Consider the following 8,563-nt stretch of genomic DNA (forward strand, 5'->3'; position numbering starts at 1 on the left):
TGGATCATTGAAAGGCTAGTTTTTCAGTGGCAAAGAGATTTTCCTGGGTGATCCCCTCTCACCCTACCTGTTCATCATAGTTGTTGAAATGTTGGGGAGAAATATTGATAAACTTAGAAGGAAAGGAATGCTAAAAGGAGTAAGAGTTGCTTGCATTCTTGATCCTATCTCTCATCAACAATTCGTTGATGATACCATCAATTTTGGAGAAGCTTATGTCTTGGAAGCAAGGTATTGGAAGAAGATGTTCGATAATTATTCCACGGTATCAGGGCAACATATTAATTATGAGAAAAGAATTTTTTTCTTTTTGAACATCAACCACTCCCTTCAAGAGAAAATCACTATTGTCCTGCCCTACTAGACTGACATTCTTCACAATTCTTATTTGGGGTTACCTCTCATTTTTAAATCCCCCTTCTTGACCTTCTAGAATGGAATTATAGAGAGATTCCAAAATAAATTAGATGGTTGGAAAGGTAAGTTCCTCAGTATGGTTGGAAAAATATAGTTAGTTAAATCTTTCCTTAAGAGCATTCCCATATATTACCTCTCCCTCTTCAAAATACTGGGGAAAGTGGCTGAGAAAATTGAGAGGATTCGAAAAATATTTTTATGGACTAGTACTAAGGAGTAAAATTGACAATGACTAATTGTCTAGGACAGGGTCTATTGTACCATCAAGTTGAGGGGACTTGGGATAAGAAAAATCAAATCTTTCAACAAAGTACTATTATATAAAGTTGGTTGGCAATTAACTGGAGGAAAGAAGGATTGGGTGAATATTTTGAAAGATAAATACCTTAGTAATGAAAGGAACGTCAAATTCTTAAATCAATCTAAGCTACCCCCAAGGTCCTCCATTTGGAACAATGTGGCAAAAACTAAGGATTTCATCAAAAAGAGTGGAAGAATGATAGTTGGGAATGGGAATACAACTTGATTTTGGGATGATGTTTGGATTCATGACCAAGCCCTTTCAGATTTACCTCAATTCAAGAAAGTGAAACTGATCCTAATAAGAGTTTGTGGGAAGCTGGTTCAGGATTATATAGTCTAGCAAGGAGACAAAGTTCTCTGGAAAAATATTGAAGAGGTGGTGACCCAACAAGATGATATCTCAGCTCATCATTTGGTTCAAATTATTGGGGAAGCTAAATCTCTATCCTCTATACTTCCTGATTGTACCTTCTTCTCCCCCTTGTTTGAGTTTGAGTGGATCTGGAAATATAACCCCTCAAGTTCCTTCTCAGTAAAATCTGCCTACCATAGTATGGAGGAGGAAGTGGTGGAATATTTTAAATGGGAAAACATTTGGATTAAGAGCTTGATCCCAAAATTCAATTGCTTTTGGTGGGCTACTGCTCATGGAAAAAATCTCACAATTGATAATCTTAACAAAAGAGGATTCTCCTTTGTTAACAGATGTGTGTTATGCTACAGAGATATGAAAAGTATTGATTGTTTCTTCCTGTATTGTCAGTATACCAAGGAAGTTTCAGATGCACTATTAGATGACTTAAAAATCTCCTGGATCCTCCCATATAAAATAAAATATTTCATGAGACAATGGCCCTTAACTCCATATTTTCACCCCATGTCTAAAAACCTATGGCTTCAGACTCCCCCAATGATGACATGGAATATCTAGAATGAAATGAATAATAGAGTGTTTAGGGTTGAAGATAGGATCAGCAAGGTGCTCTTTAATATTATAAAACAAAAAATTAAAGAAAGAATCAATACGGGGAAGCCATGCACCTCTAAGGTTATGCCTAATTTGTTGGACCTACTAAAACAAAAATGGGGGATTAAGCATAATCTGCTAAGGCTAAACTAGCACACTATGCTTCTAAGGATGAGTTGTATAAATAGATTCCACTTGAGGAGGGTTGGCTCAAATTTAACTTTGATAGCTTCTTGAAAGGGAATCCAGGAGCTTCGGGAGTTGGATGCCTAATAAGGGATTGTAGAGGTTATATTATAGAAGGATTTTATGCAAACTTGGGAAGAGGCATGAACAATTTAAAGCTGAAGCTATGGCGGCATGGATGGTACTTACTCGATTACATCATAATAAAAGAAGAAATGTGATCCTTGAGGATGACTCAAAGCTAATAGTAGATTTCCTAAATGATATTATCAAGGATCCATGGGAGATAAGAGGAATTATCCAAAATTGTACAGATTTGTTTAAGACTTTTTGCAAAATAAAAGATCAACACCAGTATAGAGAAAGTAATGCAGCGGTGCATGATATCGCAAATCAAGGCTTAACGAAAACTAGATGGTATTACTTTAATTTTGTTGATAGCTCAAGGAGTTTAAAACATATTTTAGCTAAGGAAAGGGTCAGCCCCTCACGAGATGACATGGTAAACTATTCAATAAAGATGGAAGCTGACAGTCTTTTTAAATTTTGAATGAGCACCAAAAAAAATTAATTTTAAATTTCCTACCTGCCTTCCTACAATTTGTTAAGTAGGAGGATGATCACTTGGCCACTTGAGATGAACTGCCTTAAAATATAATAATAAGAAAAGAAATCTTGCATGTGTGGACAACGAAGCTCATTAAGCCAAAAAGAACTTTTTTAGAAAGAATTGTTTAAAGGAAAAAGTGACTCTAAAAAATCTTATCAGCGTTGTTTGTCACTTTCATATATGTCTGTTGTGTTCTGTAAAAATAGAGATCAATATGGGGGGCTCTCTCAAAAGGAAAGAACTGAAAAAATATGAAGGATTGCAGAATAATGCAAAGATTTGGAAGCTCTTCCTCAATGTGGGTTTAACCTCTTATTTTCTTGCTATGAAGGGGTATGACAAAGCCCTATCCATGAGATTCTGTAACTCATGGCAAGGCAATGTGATCATTGTGGGGAGCATTACCTTTGTGGTTTCTTCTGAGTTTATTATAGAGGTCATCATGTTAAAAAATGAAGGTGAACAAGTGGAAAGGAGAAGTAATGGAGACTAGAGAGCATATATGAAGAAGTCCTTTGAAAAGGGGAGTGGTTGGTTGCAATCCAAAATGGGTATGGTCTCTCTGCACTTCCTAAACCCTACCGAACTATTATTTTTTTTGTCAACAAATATTTTACTTTGGAGGAGCGTTACACTACTATCCATGGGTACCACTTCCCAATCCCAAACCACATTAGGCATGGAGAAAGGATTATTATGCCATATTTTTTATTTTCATCCCTAGAATCCTACATTGCTAATGGAGCCAATCAACCAATTCACCAAGGCATAATTTACCTCATGTATAAATTTGTCTTTGACCACTCCCCGAATCACAGTCATTTGCTATCCTTACCCAACAATATTGATCAAAATAAGAAAAAAATAGGGGTCCTTTGTTAGGATAGAGCTAATTGAATCCAAACCCCTTCGTTCTCTGGACTCTACTCCGTCGGGTAGTTCAAAGGGTTAAAAACCCCTAGTGCTACTGGAAATTGAACCCCTGGAGGTGGTTCTTCTGCATATCAACCTAGACAAAAGGAAAATGGAAACCCTTAGGAATAGCCTCGCTAAAGCCAAAAAGATAGGAAAAGATTCGGTGAGGAAGAATATCACAAGCAACTTGGACCTGCATGACTATCAATATGAGGAGGATAAGGTAGTGGAGAAAGAAAGAAAAGATGGTAGCTCGTGGGAGAGAAGATCGACTAGGTGCTATGTGAAAGAAGAGAAAAGAAAGATTGAAACTAAAGAGATGATAGAAAACCTTGAGGAACCCCTTATTGTTTAGGAAACTAAGAATATTTCTACTAACAATTCGAAGGATGAAGATTTCCAGGCTGAAGAATAGTACCAAGAGGAACAATTTAAGGAAGAAATGGGGGAAGATTTTGAAAATTCTAACCAGAGCCCACAACCCCTCAATAATATGGAAGATGATGAGATGGTCCCCTGTTCTCAGGAAATATCGTTGGATAAACAAAACAACAATAATGTGGAGGATGAGATAAATTAACTCAAAGAACGGGTTCTTAGCTTGGAAGAAAAAAATGAATATTATAAACAAAAAGTTGATAATCTATGCGAGGCTTTTAGTTCTCTCTGTGATATCACTGATGGAGTTATGAACAAGGTAGTTATGGGAGTGGTGTCTGGATAGGGAAAAATAAAGAAGAAAAACATGAATTTGACTAAACAGGGGAAGATAGAGGCAAATGCGGAAAGTGGGGAAGACATGTAGGAGGACACTTGGGCCATCTAGGTTTATAGGTTGAAGCGCAATTGGAACCTGATTAATAATGATTAGGCATCCCCCTCTTTTTTCTGTTACGTGCTTTACTTGGTATAGGAGATTAGTGCTTTTGATTATGTTTATAAGATGTTGGGCCTGCATGCCTCTTAAACTAGACTTTATTTTGATGGTGAATACTGCTGCTATGTTTAATTTTGATGATACTTGGTATACTGGTATTATGATAGGATGATGGTGGTTAGTTAGAATTAGTAGGTTTAGCTACAAGGACATGGTTATATTTGACTATTTCTGAAAGTTGATTATGGTTCTCTATGACTAGTTGTTTGGGCCCAGGGTCCTCTTGCTACTCTGTGATTTTGTTGTTTCATAAGTTCAACGTCTCCTCCCTACTAAAATAATAAAAAAGAATGCAAATTATTTATAATGTCAAGTAACAAATATCCAATAATAATGGATATCTGTTACTTCCTTTTTTGGATACAAAACCTTTGGCACCCTTTGTGTTGGATTTGGTTCCAAATTGAATTAGAAATGGATATACGTTTCAAACTGATATTCATTTAGTTGACCTACAAATAGGGACAAATCAACCACTATGAGCATGCCAATAGTCCCCACATTCTTCTTGATGTCAGAAATCTTGTTATCTATGTCTGTGTTAGACCAAATTCGCCTTTTGGACTACTTTTTTACAAAAAACCTCAAGCTATCAATCATTTTTTTTTTTTTTTCAAGTATAATGGGGGCAGCACTCATCGTAAATGAAAATAAAAGATAAAACCTACAATGGAAGAAATTGAAGCTTATAGAGAAAAAGATAGAGAAAGACATAGGAAGAAAGGAAAAGGTATATCAAATAATCATCAAGGTGCTTAAGCTTCTTCTTTTCCTAGAAATGTTATTTCAAGTGAAGATGAAATTGAATTTAAAAATATGGAGCATGATATTGAAATTGAAAATGAAAATGTTGAAATTGATTTAGGAAATGTTAATATTCAAAATAAAAATATTGAAATTGATATTGGAAATTTGATATTGAAAATGAAAATGTTGAAATTGATATTGGAAATGTTGATATTGAAAAAGGAAATTTTGATAATAAAAATGAAAATGTTGATAACAATGGAAATGAAAATATTCAACATTATGTATAATTTAATTAAATGAGAAGAGAAGATATTTATGTGAAACAACAAGAAATTGAAAACTCAACACATTCAAGAACCCCAAAATGGTTAGTTGAAATTGATAAGAACATAATTGAAAATATTGAAGGAAAGAGGTCCAAAAAAACCATTCGGTTGAGAGCTACAAGAATTTTTAATCAACACCTTAGCGATAAGATATTGACCAGAATATGTCAGCTTTTTGTATAACTGCTAAAGAAATGCAAAATGAGACCTTAGCTAGACAAATTGAAGTTTTTTGTGAATAAAAAATCTAAGAAAAAACCTATTATTATCAAAAATATTTTTAATGCTTTCAATTCTATTGGAAAGACTTTTAAGTAAAAGGATAAGAGAGGTTCCCAAAGAGTAATCACAACCTCAATAGTAAGTCATTATTTGAGGAAGGCTTTTTTATTGAGGCAAACTTGTCTTGATATAAACCTAAATCATAAAATATTGTTTAGAGCACTCAAAAGAAGAATAAGACTAGCTAGTCCTCTTCACAATGATACATGGGCTTTTAGTGGGAGTCTTTCATGTATTGACAAGAAGCTAGCCAAAAACATAAAGGATGTAGTTCCAAAAAATTGGCACTCTACTTCAAGAGTATCACCCAATGTGAAGGTTATTTTAAAGTTGATAATTGATAAGAAATATTGCACACCGCTTCCTAAGCATTTCTTAGAATGTAGCCAAATGGTTTTATACAAACAATTTTGTGAAAAACACCCAACTTTGCCAACCTCATGAAGGGATTTTGAATCTTGTAAGCCATTTTATTATGTATCCCTTAAAATTTGTAATGCATGTTGTAAATAAAATGTGGATTTTTCATAGTTGATTGTTTCCTTTGAAATGATGTGATATCTTTCCAGGTCATTGCCAATCACCTTTAGGAAATCTATTTTCCAATATTGCAAGGGAAGGTAAGGCAGATGAACTCACAAAAATACTAAATAAAATATCTCTATTAACATGTTAAATGAAGGGAACCAAGGTTTCATGTATAAGAAATCTCCTCAGAAGAAGCATGGCCTAATATTGAGTAACAAATCTTTGCCTTCCATAAATACAAATTCTACAATGAAAAACCCCTTTGCACACTTGGGTAAATACTAATTTCATCCTCCATATATTCTTTCGAATTCTATCTTATCCAAGAATGGAGATCACATAATTTTTTCCATACCTTCATAAATCTACATATAAAGGAATGTTCATGTAAATAGTCCTCTCTATCACAAGAAAAACTATCTAGACAACTCTCTATGACATATTTTGAATGGAAAACAACAAATTGGGGCTTTGAGAAGCACCGCCACAAGGAGAAGGTGATGAGAGAAGAACATCCCCAACATGTATGTGAATCATTGACTCTTTTTCATTTCCAATTGTGGAAGAACCCTCATTCTTGCACCAATCCAAGTTGACCCTCCACCTATAATCCAAAGCCCTAGAGGGCCCTATTAAACAAGAACATACTTATCATGACCCAAAAATTGTAAACCCTCATTATGATGCTCACAAACAATAGAGGGAGACTTTAGCTCCTACAAGCCATGGCCACAAATATAAACCTTGGTAGGCACGATGCTTATTAGAGGGATGTGAGCCACAAAGAGCATCTGCAAAAGCTCTTGTCTAAGCTCCACAAGGAATCCTCACATGATGCCCTTTACTATCGAATCAACATTGATATCATAGAAACCCTTGTTTCCATTCTATAGAGTAGTGCACAAATTTGCAAAACAAGACATTGTGAAGAGCAAGTTATATATAAGTTTAGCTCTTAATTTAAAATTATTATAATTTATCAATATAAAAATTTTAATCAATTATACTATAACTCTTGTTTTAATTAATTACTTTTCTAATATATAATTCTTTAAAAAAATTAATTAACGATCAAAATCATTAACTCTAATCTTAATTTTCTATAATAATTAAATTATAATTATAATTTTAGTTATTATTAATTATTATAATTATAATTAAAGTTTAAAATTAAGAATAGATAATAATTATGGTTATTTAACTATTTAATAATTAGAGATTTAGCCCATAGCTCAAACAATTGGTAAGGTTGTGCAAGGCTTTGGGTTCTTCCCATGTATGTCCAAGGTTCAATAATCAAATTATTTTTTTACATTATTTAAATATATATTAATATTTATATGTTTGAAAACTATTCAATTTGAAAAAAATGATATAAGTAATTTCAAAGTTCAAAATAATTATAAAATAATTTTTAGCTAAATTAAATAACTCAGGAAATAATTCTTCCATAAAGAATATAAATAAAATCAAACATTTAAATAATTTTAAATTTAAATACTTTAAATTTTAAAATAAATAAAATGATTATCTTGCACAACTAAATACTATAATACTAATTAAAAAAGGTGACAAAAAGTAAATGCCATAGTATTTTTTATTGAGCATGAGGTGAATATAATCGTATTAAATTGGGTTACATAATTATAAATATAATAATTTTAAATTTTAAAATAATAAGTAATAATTTGATATTATATGATACATTTTTATTTTATCTCACTTTTAAATTAGTTTATTTTTGTTTACTTGGTAATTATTTCATTATTTTATATAAAATTTATGTTATCATTTTATTTTTTATCATTATAAAATTATAGTAAAACAATTTTAAAATAAATATGTTGTCATGTAACATATTCATGTAAAATGGTGGCGAAGCAAAGCGAGCTAAGGTTTCTGAGTAGGTTGGTGATGCAAGGGATAATGGGGAAGAAGATAGAGACACGAATGGTGAGGGGGCCTTGGCTAAGGTTTTTGGCCAGGGTGGTTTCATTTTTTGGCTTGGTGTTGCCCTACCTCACGTGGATACTTTCCTTATGTACTTGTTTGTGGCTGGGGTGTCCTCTTTTCAGCCTCATCCTAGGTCACCTCTTTCTATCGCTACGAGGGGTTATAGGGGATGCGATGGATATGTTGACTGGGCTTGTGGGTTCCTTCTTCGGTGGGTTTGTTGTTTGGATGTTTCTGCCCTTCCTACTGTGGCTTAGGGGTTCTTGGCCCCTTCCTCGACTTTGGGTGTGTATTCATCTAAAGGCATTGTTCCTACCCATGTTGGGTGCCCATCTATTTTTTTGGCCCTATGGAGGTGGGATTTTGTGCAGATCTTGGTCTCGCTCTCA

Source organism: Cryptomeria japonica, chromosome 11 (genome assembly GCF_030272615.1).
Source record: "Cryptomeria japonica chromosome 11, Sugi_1.0, whole genome shotgun sequence".
NCBI lineage: Eukaryota > Viridiplantae > Streptophyta > Pinopsida > Cupressales > Cupressaceae > Cryptomeria > Cryptomeria japonica.